At 36.8% G+C, this 18653-nt stretch overlaps 1 protein-coding gene across 1 annotated transcript in view; it reads right to left on the reverse strand.

The window, feature by feature from the left end:
• The window catches only part of LOC141301386 (solute carrier family 23 member 2), a 321093-nt gene that overhangs the window by 201143 nt on the left and 101297 nt on the right, over window positions 1–18653 (reverse strand). The window lies entirely within an intron of this gene.

Below are 18653 nucleotides of genomic sequence, written 5' to 3' on the forward strand. Positions count from 1 at the left end.
TTTTCGAATAAAAATGTGTGGAATTTTTACAATATAAATCTTTAAAGCCCATTTTCTCACACTGTAAAAAACAACATATAGAATCTACTCAATAAAATGGGGTAAACTGATGTAACAATTTGCACTCAGTTTGTTTGGGTAGATTCTATCCTATATATCTGAGTAAAGAATACCTGAATTTAAGAATCTACTCAATAAAATGGGGTAAACTCAGGAAACAATTTACACAGTTTGTTTGGGTAGATTCTATCCTATATATCTGAGTAAAGAATACCTGAATTTATCAGCTAAGAAAAACAAAAAAAAAAGTAGGTAAAGTCTACACAGCAAAAAGCGCAGTATTAAATGAACTCTCCCGGGAGTTTATTTGAGTCCATACTCAGAGTGTTAAAATCAACACTGAAGCAGTGTCAAAGCTAATCAGGTAATTAAGTGATTCATTGAGTGGTGATTGAAAATGATTGAAGACACCACAATTTTTATGTCACCATTATAGTGGTCTGTGTTAGCATTAGTTGGGCTCTTGACCTGTAGATTTTTAGCATTAAGTTTTGTTTAGCTGTTTAGTTAAACTAGCCAGACAAGCTAAAGAGCAAAACTCATGCAGTGGTGATAATTCTGCTTTAAAATAAGCTTAATTTGAGCCACTGAAAGCGTTTAGAGTGTAGTCTTTTAGTTCTATATCCTTTATTTATTATAACTGCTTTGGGATTTCACAGCAGCTAAAAATAATAAAGCCTTTTTTATTTTATTTTTTGATTGGCCTTTTTACAAGCTCCTCTGATCAAAGACTTCTAAGAGTTGCCCTTTTAGGCACACACAGACATCAGGAATCAGCATATGAATCTCAACAATGGTGACAAACAGCATATTCAGAAACAGATCAACTCTAAACATCACGGAAATCATCAGCTCATAATTTATTCATGCCGCAATGCATGATGGGAGACACGGATGAGTTTTGATTGGCTACAACTTACATTTTTGATGGTCACCATGGTTGTGATTCTCATGCTGATTGGTGATGTCTGTGTGTCTATATCTAAAAAATGTGTATACTTTTTTGTTAAAATAAGCTTCAATAACACCTGTCTGATTAATCCAGTGTAAATAATACATAAAATATAACTCAGTTATTCAGGTCACTACATTATGACTTTGTCAAAGCATGTTCAACACCATATAATCTAACTTCTTCTGGATTGTCTGACCGTTATAACTCAATTTTAACACCCAAACAAAACGTAATGTTAAGAAGTTATTGGTAAAGAGCTAAACTAATGCTAACACTGACCTCTATAATGGTGACTTACAAAATTAGATTTTCTCCTTTTGGTGATTCTGCTTTTTAACATCAGGTCTTTAATAATGGTCAATAATCACTCAATGAATCACTTAATTACCTCAAAAACTCTAACACTGCTTCAGTGTTCATTTTAATACTCTTGAGTATGGACTCAAACTATTGGGAGAGTTCATTTAATACTGGGCTTTTTGCTGTGTAGACTTTACCTACTGTTTTTTGTTTGTCTTAGCTAATCAATTCAGGTATTCTTTACTCAGATATATAGGATAGAATCTACCCAAACAAACAGTGCAAATTGTTACATCAGTTTACCCCATTTTATTGAGTAGATTCTATAGGTTGTTTTTTACAGTGCAAAATGACTTTTCTCTCATACTCCAAGTCCGAAATCTCCACTTCAGTAGCACCTATATACACCAAACTTTCCAGTCTTGTACCTAGTTATATTATGGAGACAATTACAGAGGAATTAGTAAATATATTATTCCTAGCCTGATTTCTGTAACATTTTATTCCAAAAAACATGGCGAAAATACATTTTTTAAGGCTATTGACAGTATATTCTTATTTACAGGATAACAAAAGTAGATATCCATAAATCCCTCTGTAATTTTTTCGCATCTAATATGTGAACACAATGAAAAAATAATTTTGAACCTGGCTTTATCCAATTCAAAGAAAACTTTGTAATACATTTTTTTCTCATCGTAATGTAGGTGGAAAGTTTCATGATGACATCTGCTAGTTAAAAATTTTACCCTATTCACCTGTAGTCCCCTTAAGTCAACATAAAAAATTTATTTAGACCTCTTTAACGTGTAATACTAATGTTAGCATTAATAAAACAATTCTTGCGATCAGAATAAAATATTGAAAAAAGTCATAACAACAGTATGTTAAATGAAATAAAGTTTATTTAACATCCACAAACATTCCTAAACTGAAGGTTTCACACATGCTTTTGCTGCACTCCTGCCAACAGAAATGGTCTTCCATATGATAAACAATCACGTTTATAATATAAAAAACTCATAAGCTCACTAAAAGAGCCCCCTTGTTGAAGTGCAGACTTTCCACCATCAGTGATGAATGCTTACAACAAAATATAAATAAAGTAATAAATAAAAACATACATTTTTACATTTTTCAGATAAGTTTTTTGCTCCGAATAAATCAAAGAAAATGTTTTCAATTAACAAAACACAGAATATAAATGACAAGATACCATGAAATAAAAATGTAAGATACTCTAAAATACAGATTTGTTTAAAGGAAATTTACACTGACGCTCCATTTATATGAACTACCAATGCAATGGCACACTGACGCTCCATTTATATGAACTACCAATGCAATGATACCCTGACGCTCCATTTATATGAACTACCAATGCAATGACACACTGACGCTCCATTTATATGAACTACCAATGCAATGACACACTGACGCTCCATTTATATGAACTACCAATGCTGACCCTCCATTTAAATGACCTACCAATGCAATGACACACTGACGCTCCATTTATATGAACTACCAATGCAATGACACACTGACGCTCCATTTATATGAACTACCAATGCTGACCCTCCATTTAAATGACCTACCAATGCAATGACACACTGACGCTCCATTTATATGAACTACCAATGCAATGACACACTGACGCTCCATTTATATGAACTACCAATGCAATGACACACTGACGCTCCATTTATATGAACTACCAATGCTGACCCTCCATTTAAATGACCTACCAATGCAATGACACACTGACGCTCCATTTATATGAACTACCAATGCAATGACATGTTTTCATGTGACAACACTGATACCCCATAGCCTAAGCTCCAAGTATTGTAACATTTTACATTGACAACCCATAGCGTAATTCTCAATATTTCTAGGTAGTATACTTTTGACACAAATTTCTCTTCATGGTAATTATTCTGTTATGCACAAAGTACTTCACTGCTATCCAGTCTCTTTCGTTATTCTTTAGAGATTGGTTTTCATTTAGGAATCTTTCACAGTCATTTTTTCCAGGGACTTTCATCTTCTTTAGGAAGTTTTTGAAGTGGTGTTCAATCATTTTACTCTCCACTTCTGTCCAGGCTTTTCTGGATATTCCTATTAAAATAAATAAGATTAACTGGACAAATTATTAATAATAAATAAATAATTTACATATTTCAAAAGTAAAAAGGACAGTAATTACATGATAAATGTGGACGATATTCATTATTATAAGTTAAATATTATACCCTTTCGATTTATTGGCAGTGGTGGTTTCCTCAAGTGTGCAGATGCTTCCCCTGATCCAGTCTTTCTTGAAGTGGCAGTCCCTTTTTCGAGATAATTATCCTTTGCCCTCCTTTTATTAGATTCAGCATCCTCCAATTCGGAATCACTGGTGCCCTCTTCAACTGTAACAAAACAATCAAACACATTTTTAAAACTGACAGTAACTTTTTACAAATCACTGACAGTTTGAATTGTTTAAAAAGACAGGTACATACAAATAATTGACTTACAGTTGATGTTTGGTGTTATGTCCTCTAGGGATTTTCCTTTAAATTGGCCTATTCCACTTTGCAGCGCAAAAAGAATTCTGCCAACTTTTGCCATTTGCAAAGTTTCTTCTGGCAGTCTGTAAAATTCTCTGTGGACCTCAATGTCATGTCCCATGAAAGTTGCTAGTTGGTCTAGGTCATGGGTTTGTAAATTAAGTAGCTGAGAAACTGTGGCTACATGTTTTCGCAACTTTGTGGATGTAATGTTTTCAGGATTTTTAGCCCCACAGCTTTCTGCATAGCGTTTAAGGCAGTCACAACCACGGATGCTTTCCTGTGATCCATAAAATGGACGGGCAAATATGTAGGGATTGCTAGAGGAAATCCCAACATGTTCCCTAGTTTTAATTAAAAGGTCCACAGATTCCTTCACATTTGCTGGCAATAGTATTGGCACTTTACGTCCTCTTTTTCCCCGTACCTCTACTCTGGTTAGGTTCTCACATAGTTTTTTCTCAAATGCTGACAGGCTCTCCAAAATTTCATCCTGCATCTGGTGGTTGTTTCTCTGCAGGTAGGTTTTGATTTCCATCCTGGAAACCTCACCTTCACGTCGACGATTGAATAATATCAGCTGTGTTAAAGTCACCTGGGAGAGATCACTCCATGATCTTTGTGATGGGTGGTCAGCGAGTGCTTCTTTGTTTGTTTCCTCAAGACACTTTAGGTGATCCTGGAGCTTTTTAATGTCTTCTGCTAAAGGCAGCATTTGTGGGCTGTTCCACTTTTTCTGATATAATGTTTTCAATGCATTTGATGAAACATGGATTGTCCATTCCAGTTCAATTAATTTACTGAAGTGCTCAGCTCGGCTCTTTAAGGCATCGTCCTCTTGACGTAAAGCTTCTCCCTGCAAAATATGTGACACTTTCACAAGGGAGTGTCGCAGTTTTAGGGCTGTTGATGGAACAGAGAAACGGTTTGTCGACCTATCAAATCCAGTCATGAGTTTTACTGCCTCCAGTACTGTGTTAAACTTTCCTGGATTTATCAAGTCTTTTAAAGTAACAATGCCTTTGTCAATTTTTCTTGCCGTCATAAGAAGTCTGGCAAGTTCTCTCATCTTATTTCTAATGTCTGCCCGGTACCGTGGAACTTCTCCATTTCTAAGGAACATCCTTTCACCAAGTGAGAGAATCAGTTGGTCAGATTTCACCACTTGAGTTACAGCATCATATGTCATGTCTTCAATCATTTTTTTTAATCCACTGGAAACTGTACAGTCCATGGGTAACAACAGGGAACAACTTGCTTGAACTTTTCGATTTACTGGCATACAGTCTTTAACTTGTAACTTGCAACGTTTGTGATGTCTCCAAAGGTCTGTTTTGACATACATAGCGTAGCAAAACTTGCACGGCAGATAGTCATGTGATGTTGAATGATACGTTGCTTGCCTTTTTGGTACAATTACCCCTTTCCCAGTGGATAGGACTGAAATGTTATGGTGGTAGTTTCCCATGTTTCTGATCTTGCTTAACAAAAGATTTCGCATCGCTGAGCCTTTCCTTTGTGCCAGTGCCTTTGCAACTTCAACTTTTCCAGAATGTCTCTGTGTAAGATGTCTTGCAATTTTTACATAGGCCTTCTCACAGTAAAGACAGTAATTCTTTTTGTCATAGATACGTTGATGTGCAGTGTTTGAGGATGTCTTCACTGGGATATTTTGTTGGTGAGAGCTACAGCCAGAATCTTCAACCATTTTCCTCCAAAGTGATTTTCCTTGGATAACTTCTGCTACTTGTCCTTTAGCTTGAGCTTCATACAAATCTTCTTTTGACACTTCTTCTTCTGAAATGTCTTCATCTGACACTTCTTCTGAAATGTCTTCCTCTGACACTTCTTCTGAAATGTCTTCTTCTGAAATGTCTTCTTCTGAAATGTCTTCCTCTGACACTTCTTCTGAAATGTCTTGTTTTGACACTTCTTCTGAAATGTCTTCATCTGACACTTCTTCTGAAATTTCTTCTTTTGACACTTCTTCTTCTGACACTTCTTCTGAAGTGTCTTCTTCTGGCACTTCTTCTGAAATTTCTTCTTTTGACACTTCTTCTGGCACTTCTTGTTCTGAAATGTCTTCTTCTGACACTTCTTCAGAAATGTCTTCCTCTGACACTTCTTCTGAGATTTCTTCTTCTGGCACTTCTTCTGAAATTTCTTCTTCTGGCACTTCTGGCATTTCTTCTTCTGACACTTCTTCTTCTGACATTTTTTCTTCTGACATTTCCAGTGTAAACTGGTGTTCAGTGTTGTTCTGCATTACAGAAACACAACTTAAATGAGAATGCGACAATAACAACTTTATAAATTAAACTGTTTCTAATATAATAATAGTTTATGCAGTACTCATCTCCCATACATATAATTACACCTCTTATTACCATTTTACACTGCGATAATTCCTCTTCAAAATTAGAAGATGAATCCATGTTGTCCCTCTAAACACCCTCTGGCTTCTCTTTGTCAGTTCTCCCCAGGATGTCTATTTCCTCTGATTGTTGAGGATTAGATGTATGGGATCTGACCTGTAAAACAATAACAGTCTGTTAATCCATGTAACAAATATCAGATTTTTTTACACCAATATAGAAGCCTGCTGTTTATCTCATACCAGTCTTTTTAAGACTTCAAATGCCCATAAAACTATAATTAAACTGCCTAAATAAATATCCAAGTACTTACTTCAATCTCATTGTTTTTGCTGCCGTTGTCTTTGGTTCCAGACTGGTGTGTAAAACCTGTATATGGCATCGAATACTTTAAATACTTACATTCTTATACAACATACAATACCTTTTATCAACGATGTGAAGAGAAAAGTAAAGTTTTGGCACATACATGTAATAGACTCCAGGCATTCCTCAATGGAGGGACGTTCTTGAATCGATTTAGACAGCATTCTGCGTATAACTTGTGTTTGTCTTGACCATATTTCTTCACATTGAAGAGTAAAGTTACCCATTCTGACATTTTGGGATAGCCCAACTGGATCCTTGGAGTAGGGTAAACATGGTTGAAATGGGTGTTGCCCATCTGTCAGGATGTAATGCACCAAGCATCCTGCTACCTACAATACAGAAAGCTCATTTCAAACACTGCCCAGTAATGACCACCTAATAAAAATGTACAGAATGAATAAAACATAATTCAGTGAATTCCTTTTGTGGTTATATAACACTTGCTTTAAATGTCGACATGAAGGACGTTGAACATAGTGTGTGAATTTTTTGGCTAAAATATATATTTTCTTTTGAGAAATCACAGTGGTCCCAGGCTGAATTCTCACCCAAACCAAAGGATCCAGATTTCCCAAATCAAACAAATATAGTTCATGAGGTTGCCAATTACAAATAATAATATAACATTTAATTTAATAAAACTATTTTACTTAAAGGAGCCGTCTGGTATTTCCAGCGGTGACTAAGAATTACAACCAGTCTCTCAGTTATCTACACAAAACATGGTGGTGGAACATTGTGAATTCCATGTGTGTCTGTGGTGTGGAGATATAAACAGCTTATTCTAAGGAAATATAACAAATTATTACCTACGTCTTTAAACACCACTGAAGACATAGTTTTGTATATAATATAGCATTTCTGTCAATGGATCCTCCTAAAAATTAAACTAGGTCTATTGTTTTGTTATAAATTTAATTTTGCCTTTTTAATGCACAATTGCACACTGGTTTAAACTTTGAACTAGTTTAAATAAAGAACACCTTGATGGGATATCATCCTCATCCAGGTTAATAGGTTTTAACTTTTTTTTTTAAACCTGATTTACCTGGATATCAGATTCTTTCTTGTACTTGCATTGCATGCCTCCAACATCTTCATAACTTGACCAAGAAAATGATCCAGCCATTTGAGAGTGCAATGTGGCTTGGGCCAGATCCAGTTTCCTGCTTGCTCCAAAGTCTGCGATGTATAGTTTATTGGAGATATCTGTAGAAAGGTACAAATTTTCATAAAAACCCACATCCTCATATGCTCACATATTTTAAATGCAAATATCTGCTTATAAATCTATATTATAGCATAATCACCGCTGTGACACAGACTGCTCTTACCAAATAAAATGTTTTCCGGCTTCAGATCTCTGTGCAAAATTCCACATGAATGCAGTTCCTGAAGTCCTTTGAGCAATTGCTGGCAGATCTCTAGTCTTCGGCTGTCTGTCAAGCATTTTCTTTCAGGAAAATCCTTGTTTTCAATGAGTTCCATCAAACTGTATTCACAAAGAGGGGAGACAAAATAGGCAAAGTAAGAGTCTTCCAACACTTTAATAGGTTGTAAAAGATGTTTTGCTTGTAAAATATTTGAACAAAGGAAATTAGCCATTTCTATTTCAGTTTTGGCAACATGTTTTGCCACTCGTTTCACTGCAACTTTTTTTTTGCAAAAGAGTCCTGTGAATATCTCTGCAGCATTGCATCCATTTGCAATCTTCATGTCTGTGTTGATGAAAAGGTCATCAATTTGCATCACGCCAGGCTTTGAGTCCAGGTTTTCCAATGATCCCATCCATCGTGATTCCTGTAACATGCATAAAAGCATAATGGGAAAATAATATAATATCATATTTAACTGTAAAATGACCAAACAGTGTATTCCTTAGACAAATCAATTAATGAAACAGACATCTCTCTCTATATATATATATACCTTATTTGCACTTTTCTCTCCGCATGAGGAGGTTTTCTGGGAAACAGTCTATTAAAAGAATTGATATTTAGAGTGTCAATGCATTTATCATGGTTACAGTAATTAGTTAACAGACTAACAATTAACTACTTCAACAGCATGTATTTGTCTTAGTAAGTAAATAATAATTTGTTATCATACTTATGGATTATAAATTAACATAAAAAAAATTTATTACATTAACAAAAATGAACAAATACTGTAACAATTGTATTGTGTTAGTTCCTCACTATTTTATATTTAAAAAAATAAATACAATTTGCACAGCAGTATTGCAGAGGATAAGATAATTATAATATTAGAAGACGTGGTACATACATGTCTCCGTGGGCAGTCAGGATCTCTGTAGTCATACATAATTTCTTGTCCTGCATTTATTGTTGTTATGGCAAATGCACAAAGATGTGGTCTTTTCTCTTCATCCATTACCTATTGGTCAAAAAATAAATAAAAAATAAATAAACACAAGTTACATATTTTGTAATCATGTAAAAATTATGTTACATTCGAGATGGGATTGTATAAAAGAAAACAAGGAAAAGTATAAGAAAATATTTATAGACTTACTATTTTAATTTTGCTATTTGGCTTTATGTGATCATCATTTATAAATCTTCCAAGTCTGTCTGTATCCTTGCTGCCATCAACACTGTGTGGTCAAATGTTTTCAGAAACAATGTTGAATTTTTAAAATGCATAATTATCTTTAATTATCTCATTAATTAGTTCATTAATGTCTTACCAGTAAGACTGTCCCTGTAAGGAGTAGAAATACAAAAATATTGCATCTTCAGCTGAGTACTCTTTGAAAAGAGCCTCTCCTTTAGATCCAGTGATATGTTTTCCAGCAAACTCCAACAGGAATTCTCCTGGCTCAATGTTCTTGGTGGCAAATACCCCAAAACCTAGAAAAGAGAGTATTCATAAGATTAACATAAAAGCACTGTCCACTTTCTTTCCAACTGAGAACTACGTGAAAAAATAAAGAGGACACAAACACACCTACACTACAGATATTGAAGTAGAGACATCTGCATCTTATCTTAACATAAATCCTGGCATGGGGTTAACAGATAGCTAAAACCATTGAAAACACTATGAAGTGTCAGAGCAATTTTTGGTTTAATGATTTTACTACACAAAGAGACACCAGTTCCCTGTTATAAAAAGAAAAAAATAATCACAATGACACTTAAACATCAGCTTTAGCCATCTAAAAATCTCTATGAAAGATGTTGAAGGTATAAACTTAAAGCTTTATGTTGACTGTTGTATTAAATATCTTTACTTGAATTAAAGTATCAATGTTATAATGTTATTCAATTCACAAAATATAATAAAACTAACTGGCAATATTTTATACATTAAGTCAACATAAAAGTTTAAGTTTAAACCTTAGTAACCTTAAGTTAAAGTAAGAAATGACAAAGCAAACTAAAAACACATTGCAATTCACCATCCAACAGGGGACCAGAGTCAACTTGTTCATTAAAATCACTATTTCAAATTATCTGCATATACAGTCCACTTTTTTCCAACTGAAAACTACTACAAAACATAAAGAGCATACAACACACCTACACAACAGATATTAAGTAGAAACATCAGCGTCTTATCTTAACATTTAACACTGGTAGTGGGTTAACAGATAGCTAAAACCTCTTCACCATCCAACATTCATTAGCTACTAAACTGAGTTTTTAATTTAGTTTTGCAAAGCCACATAGTATTGAGGGTAGAATCGCAACTTACCTTTTCCTTGACTGATGAATCTTTTTTCAAATGAGTCTTTATCTTTCCCAGAAGCAATGAAGTGCAAAGCTTCCTTTTCAGGCAGGGCTGTAGTACTCGAGTCCGGTCTTGGACTCGAGTCTGGTCTCGAGACCGTTTTTTTATGGTCTCGGACTTGTCTCGGACTCGCTGGTATTCGGACTCGGACTTGTCTCGGTCTCGGCCACTGGTCTTGCCAAATATGGCTTTTGGTCTCGACCGAGTCCAGATGTCTTTATTATGTTCCCAGTAAGCACACATTTTAAACTTTTTTTTTTCATTTTAATTTTTTCATTTCACCCGCCGGAATTTAATTAAAATATTATTTTTCGTCACGTCATCTGCCCGAACGACCCATCACTACCAATAACCAATCACAAAAACAAAACAAAAAAAGTAATAACCAATCACACACTAGATTATATTTGAACGGCACGCTCTGCATCTGCGTGCCCTGCTAACGTTAATTTTCATTGATTCACACACACTCTAACAAACGAAAATGTCTTCCAATTCTGCCATCATCAAGTTTGCTTATAAAAATCACCAGGAATTTATCAGCGCTGCACTTAAAAAGAAACACAGGGCAGACTGCAAATTCTGCAAAGCAACAATTTCGGAAACCTGTGGGACAACGTCAAACTTCGTCAGACACCTGCAGAGGAATCATACATCGCGGTAAGTTAACTGCAGAGCTGGAGCTGCTAAGCCTTGACTATGTGTTAATGTTAACATTAGCTAACATAGCAGAAGATAAAGGTAATGTTCTTGGACATAAATTTATAATAATTTACGTCTGGTATTACTGGTTTCATGAGGTAAAAAAAAAAAAAGTTAACTAGCGCAAACTAAGATTCACGTTTAACTAGCATTAGTAGGGACGTTCTAAAACGCTTAACGTGAAAAACGCTTAACGTACGTAAAAAACGACCAGGAAACACCAAATTTCTGTCAAACCTTACTTGGAACAAACACTAACTAACTACTATCAAAAGAACGAGCCCTTATTCCACAGAGAAAGTTAATAATATCACGTTAAGCGTTTTCTCCCCCATAGAAGTCCATTATAAGGAAACAGCTTAACGTGGTTTAACTTACCATACCTCAACAAAGACGAGGGAAGACCAAACTTCTGTTAAATTTTACATATAATAAATAACGAGCTCTTAGTCAGCATATAAAGTGATCGCCCTCCATAGAAGTCCATTATAAAAAACATGTTAAGCTTTTTCCTTAATGGAGTTCTATAGGGAGAACACGCTTAACGTGATATTATTCACTTTGTGCTGAATGAGATCAGCAGCAAGTATTTATTATAAGTAATATTTGACAGAAGTTCGTTTTTCCCCAGTCGTTGTTAAGATACGTTAAACCACGTTAAGCTGTTTCCTTATGGATTTCTATGGGGGACGCTTAACGTGATATTATTCACTTTATCTGTGGAATAAGGGCTCGTTCTTTTGATAGTAAGTTAGTGTTTGTTCCAAGTAAGATTTGATAGAAATTTGGGGTTTCCTGGTCGTTTTTTACGTACGTTAAGCCACGTTAAGCGTTTTTCACGTTAAGCGTTTTAGAACGTCCCCCATTAGTAACGTTAGACACAAGCATGTCCTGCACGTCTCTGAAATAAATGAAAATGGAACGGAGCAAAGTATATAGCCTATATTTATTACGTGGCTTGGTTGAATTCTAATGTAGAATGCGGTCTGTTATTAAGAAATAGCAGACCACATTCTACATTAGTATTCAACCAATTGAATGCAAGTATAACACACCATTGCCATGAAAAACAGAGCATTGCTATGGACGCAGGATTCTAACCGTAGAGACGGAACTGACTATTTTCTTTAGCCGAAGCAATACAGTCGTTTTTTAATCAATAAACTCCTTTTTAAATCAATATTTTGTGTCAAAGTATTACATATTGCGGAGTTGCTTGTTAATTTATATCACTGAGTAACATAACTTTGTAGTTAACATGTTATCACTGTGTGTGTAGTGATCTGATCTGATCATAATAAACTGTAAATTAGGCTAACGTTATGTGCATTTAAATAGAATGTGACTTATGAGAGAGTGTGAGTGGCTACGATCTCAAAGGGAAGGCTGCCTGTTGAAGGGCGCAGCAAATAACATTTTCCGTAGCATGCTATATTTAAGATCAAAATATTCAACCCGAACCCCCAAAAAATGAAGTATAGGCTATATTTGTGTTGCCATTTGAAAGCTGCATATAGCAATTACATGGTAATTTACAACTTATGTCAGGCATATTTTCTGTGTCTGCAGTATTTCTCTTCTGTAACATAACAGACATTTTTGAATATGTCCAGTCAGAAAAAAGTATACTGTACTTGTTTGAGACAGAATTAAACACAAAAAGGGCTTTCCCTTCATGTCAGTGTCTGTACACAGCTTTGAATGCCATTTCAGTTTCATAGAACATTTAATAAACAAAGAAAGCCATTTATTAGGCTAATAGTTTGACAATCCAGACACAACTTTATTTAGTTTTTCTCAGTATATGGAGTGGACATTAATGAATGATTGGGAATACAGATTTCACTTCTCTTTAAATAAAGCTTATTATCTGCCTGTTATTCAGTTCCAACACTCATAGATGCTTTTGTATTTCCATCTCCAGTCTGCAGGAGTATCGGCAAGGACTTCAACAGGGGAATTCACAGCCAAAGATTGATGATGCATTTCAGCAGCAACCATTGCAAGTTCAAGTTTACAATGCTTCTTCATCAAGGCAGCAGGCTATCAACCAAGCGATCACCCATGAACTTATCATTGGCTGCTGTCTACCTATATCAATCGTGGAAAATGAACATTTCAGACATTTTTTACACACCATGGATGAAAGGTACACCCCAATCTCCAGAACAACGATAACCAGCAAACAGATACCTCAACTAGTGATGAAAGTGAAAGAGTGCATCAAGTCCAGTCTGGTAGATCAGAAATCAATCTCTGTAACTGCTGATATATGGTCAGACCGCACAATGAGATCTTACCTGGGAGTCACAGCTCATGTTCTCAACTCTTCGACCAGTGGGTATACTCTAAACGCCTACCTGCTGGACTGCAGGAGATTCAAAGGGCGTCACAGCTCTGAAAACATTTCAACTGCATTTGATGAAATACTAGATGACTACAATATCAGTGATAAGGTAGATTTTATCATCACTGATAATGCTGCTAACATGAAGAAGGCTTTTAAAGTCATTATGGCAGACCACTCAGATGACAGTGAGGATGACAGTGAGGATGAGGAGGACATGGTGGGGGAACAGTTAGATACGGACTTTCTTCTTGGTTCCCGTCAACGGCTATCCTGCTTTGCCCACAGTCTTCAACTGGTTATCGGGGATGGGATGAAAGAAGTAAAAGTGATGTCTCGGGCAATCTCAAAAATGGCCAAACTTGCCAGTCTGCTGCACAGTAGCACTGTCTTTAAGGATCGATTTGAGGCTGTTTTTGGAAGTGGTAAAAGCATTCCAGTCTCAAATGTCACAAGGTGGAATTCGCAATTCAGACAAATACAAGCAGTCATCGAATTAGATCATTCTGCACTAACTCAGATGTGCTCAGTTGACTTTGAGAATGTTGTCCTCAGCTCACGTGAATGGGCCCAGTGTAGAGAACTTACACAAATTCTTGGACCGTTTGCTGAGGCCACTGAATTGACCGAGGGTGACAAAATTGTTACCATCAGCATGGTTGTCCCTACTGTCCTCGAGCTACATTCTCATTTAACAGAAATGGATAGTGAAAAGAGACTCTGTAGTCCACTGACCAGGGGCCTCATGTACAAAGACTTGCGTTGAATTATTACTAAAACATTGCGTACGAACAAAGCTGTAAATGTGCGTACGCAGTAAAAAAATCAGATGTATGAAACACTGCGTACGCGGAATTCCACGCATATCTCTTTGTACATCCGAATTAACGTGAAATTGAGCGCACATGCACGAGCGCAAAACCCCTCCCTGCCTCCTCCCCCGTATTAATATGGTAATGACTCCACTTTGGCAAAACCAAACGAAAAAGCAAGCAAGAGAAACTTAACAGAATGTGATTTGAAGGTGCTCCTCACCGGTAGACCAAGATTTGCAAGTTTGTAAAAAAAAAAAAAAAAAAAAAAAAAAAAAAATAGAGTGGGAGAGTTTAGCTGACGCGGTTAACGCAGTGGGGTTTGAACATCGCACTATGAACGAATTAAAAAAGAAATGGTCCGATGTAAAGGTGCAGGTGGAGAACAGCGGCGACTTAGCCTACGTTTCAGCGCATCAGTCAGAGTCATAGAGCGCAAGCAGATGAACATCGTTGTCTTGTAACGGTAAAATATCTTGTTTGAATAAGTGCAACGTTGTCTTTATGAAATAAACAATAGTAGGCCTATGTCTATAAAGGTTCATATAATGCCTCACCACACGGTGTGATGTTGACATAATGTGATTTAGTTTGACACAAAGCAACCGAGTGATCCTTGTCAGCTAGGTAAAATATTTTATAAGAAATTTCTATTTTGATTTTATGGTTATCTGCTGAATTTGCTGATGCTTGTAAATTACATGATGTAATTTATTAACATTTCATCATATTATATAGCCTATATAGCCATTGAGAGGGACATCCCAGTGGATCGCAGTGTTGCTTGAATTAGTTTACATAAGAGATATATATATATATGCCCCTCAAAAGGTCTGTGCACGGCTCTGGTGCCACCGGCATTTCAGCTGCCAAATCGCCCGCTCTACAAGTGCGAGAATGGGCATCATTGTATCTGCGCTCTTGGTCAGTTTGTGGGTTGTTGAGGGGGGTTAACAGCCATGTCTTTAATGGATAACCGCGGTCTCCTGATATGCAGTTAAATAATTACGCTCAATAAAATAAAATAAAGTAAAACTTAGCTGTTTCCGATTCACGTATCCAAATTGTTCTTCAGATGGCGCCTTTATAGCAATGTCCGTGCAGTCGATCGCTTGCGCTTACATTAGGAAAACCGGTGATCGCTGCAAATTGCGCTTTGTTTGGCTGGTCAACTGCATGGTATGGAAATCTTATATACCTGCTAGACATGCGGATGATCCCGTCCCATACAGCTGGCATTGCACGGCTCAAAGACGACTGGCTTAACCCCGAGCGATCTGCCAGTTCCCTTTGGAAAGAACAATTTGCCAGGAAACCAAGCGTTATCAGCACCTTTAAGGGAACGGGTAATGCGTGGCTCCTCGCTGTCTCCAAATTTGGACCCAACTCAGGAAAGAGCTCCAAGAGGATAGCTCTTGGAAATCTGAAACGGCTTATAAGCCAGTCATCATCGTGGGCCAGAAAATCACTGTGATCCCTAAACGTTCCCTTCGGATTCGGCCATTGATGTATAAGGACAACATTGCCATAGACCAAGGGTTGTATACATTTGCAAATGCTTTTATATGTTCTAAATCACATAATTGGTAGAAAAATATTGTCTCAATTAACCCATTTTATCAATTATAAATTAATAGCAATGTTTTTCACATGTGTTGGTGCGATACTTTGTAGTGTGCAATTTAAAATAATTGCCTCTAGGAGTCGCCAAGGGAAATAAAACAAACACACGCACAAAAAATACACGTACGCCAGACATGGAGTTGGCGTGGATCAACGCACATTCTCACGTTAATTTCATCGTTAGTAAATCCAAACGTGAGCGTGAAATCTGGCGTACGCAAAGTTTTTGTGCGTACGCAGCGTTGATACATGAGGCCCCAGGGCCCTCAAAGCCTCACTTAAGAGAAGATTTGCCTGCATCTTTGTTGGATTGCGAATGGCAGAAGATCATGGCCTTGATTTGCCATTTGGCCATGATATATACATGCTGGGAGCGATGCTGGACCCCCAGTTCGGGATGAACTGGGTTGAGATGGATGTCAGAACCAGTGGCAGTGCTACCACCATACAAAATACTAAGAAGGAACTGCAGAACTCACTAACAGGTATTTATTTCAAATGCCCCCCTTTAAAGTGCAGTGTATTTGCAAGGATATTGAAGTGGAAGAAGTAAGTCAAATTTATTTCTGTTTTCTTCTTTTCCAGACAGCTTGATCACTCAGGCTAAGAAAGTTGACCTGGACATCTGTGAGGAACCCACAGAACCAACCCAGGATTCTCCCCCAAATGCCAAGATTCCACGGCTCCTGGCAAAATATAAAACTCACAAAAAGAACAATTCCACCCATGGATATCATCCAAGTGTCAACAGTGAGGTAAATGCATACCTGGAGGATATTCAGAGCTGTCCAGCAGAGCAGGATGCCCTTGTATTTTGGTTAAAAAACAAGGACAAATACCGTCATTTGCATGCCCTAGCTGTCAAAGTGCTTTCTGTTCCTGCTTCTTCAGCACCAGTTGAAAGAGTGTTCAGTGCTGGAGGGCTCATTATGAGGCCCCATAGAGCTAGTTTAGGAGCAGAAATGCTCTCCTCCCTTATATTTCTCAAGTGTAACAAAACACTTTTGTAAAACTGAATAGTTTTACTTACCTCACCTGCAGACAGAATGCTACACTGTAAAAGTCGATAATTTACTCAGATTTGTTTTTCTTGTTATAGTTCATGTTAAAAAAGCTTTTGAAGAATACACCGTTGTACAAATGCTTGTACTGTTAAAGGTTGTATCAGCGATTTCTAGCCTAAAACATAAGTGTCAATTTCAGCTTACCTTTCTTCAGGATCCGCTCGCTGCCTGCCCCATAAATTGTCTGTGAAAAAACCGCGTCTCTCTGGTCAGCCTAGGGTCCGAGATATGCCAAAAAAACAATCGGTACTACCAACCTTTCCACACAAAAACAAACAGTGTTCCAACCAATCAGCGTCAGGGATTTGGTGTTGTGGACTTTCGCTCCGCCTCCCTCACATCCCTGCACCAGTAGGAAAGTCCACAACACCAAACCCCTGACGCTGATTGGTTGGAACCACTGATCTATAATAGAGAACTGGATTGCTCATGACGTCATAAAAGTGAAGCCACCGCGCCGCCATATTAGTATTCCCTACTATTCGCATACATTCCATTGAATGAATAGGAGATCATACGATTTCATTGAGAAAACATCACATAACAAGTCAGCGTTTTTATATCTGAAGTCTCACTGTGCATTTTTACAACGCAAACGTCCTAAGCATGTAAACGGTTATTTGTTTATTGTCGGGAATTCCCTCTGCTTATTAAAAATGTACGTTCATAAAGCCTACATTACAGTCATGTACATCAGATAAGCATAAACATCGGGCGTTCAACATATGTTTACAAAAGAAAACGTGCTCATAAATCTGAATAATCACTGTTTATGTCATTTTGTTGTATTTATTCGTACAGTAGGCTAACTGCATGTTTCAACAATACTTTTGTTATTAATTCGTTTATTGTATGTTATATTATTATATATTCATTAATAACATTATTAATTTTGAAGCAGGTAATGATTTGTTCATTAAATTAATAATTCATTCAACATATATACGCAGCATTTTACTCACATGGAAACAGTAATGTTAGTAAATCATTACAGAATTTGGTGATTTGAAGAGACTGAAATAGATGCTGCTCATTAAAAAAAAACGCACCATACCGCGCTGACTACTTAAAGACATTAAGCTTTATTTCAAAGATTTTAATTTATAGTACAAGAGCAATATTGTACAATCGAAACAATTTCAGGTAGGCTACTAATACCATATACACGGTTTTGTTTATAATTTCCTGCATAATTGGGTACATAAATATATTTTCGTTTTGGTTCAAATAACTCACCTGTGTCTGCAAGTGCGCGGCTGACACACCCACCTAAACGATTTCAATATATATCGCTTATCCAGCCCGAAAAGACCATAAACATTCCAGATAACATCTTAAGTATAATTTATTTACATACACATATCCTCAAAACTAATGATGTGTGAATGAAACGCTTCAAATCGGGTGATTTTAGGTCAGTGGTTTACATGCGAATTCAATGGCGCACTCTGCCGGTAGGGAATAGTAAGATGGCGGATCGAACACTTCCGGTGGCTTCACTGCCTAACGGCATTTTAGAACGCAATGAGCAATCCAGTCATTATATAGATCAGTGGTTGGAACACTGTTTGGTTATTTGTGGTGTGTTGATAGCGCCGATTGTTTTTTTTGGCATATCTCGGACCCTAGGCTGACCAGAGAGACGCGGTTTTTTCACAGACAATTTATGGGGCAGGCAGCGAGCGGATCGTGATGAAAGGTAAGCTGAAATCGACACTTTATGTTTTAGGCT

The sequence above is a fragment of the Garra rufa genome, chromosome 25 (genome assembly GCF_049309525.1).
Source record: "Garra rufa chromosome 25, GarRuf1.0, whole genome shotgun sequence".
In the NCBI taxonomy this organism is placed as follows: domain Eukaryota; kingdom Metazoa; phylum Chordata; class Actinopteri; order Cypriniformes; family Cyprinidae; genus Garra; species Garra rufa.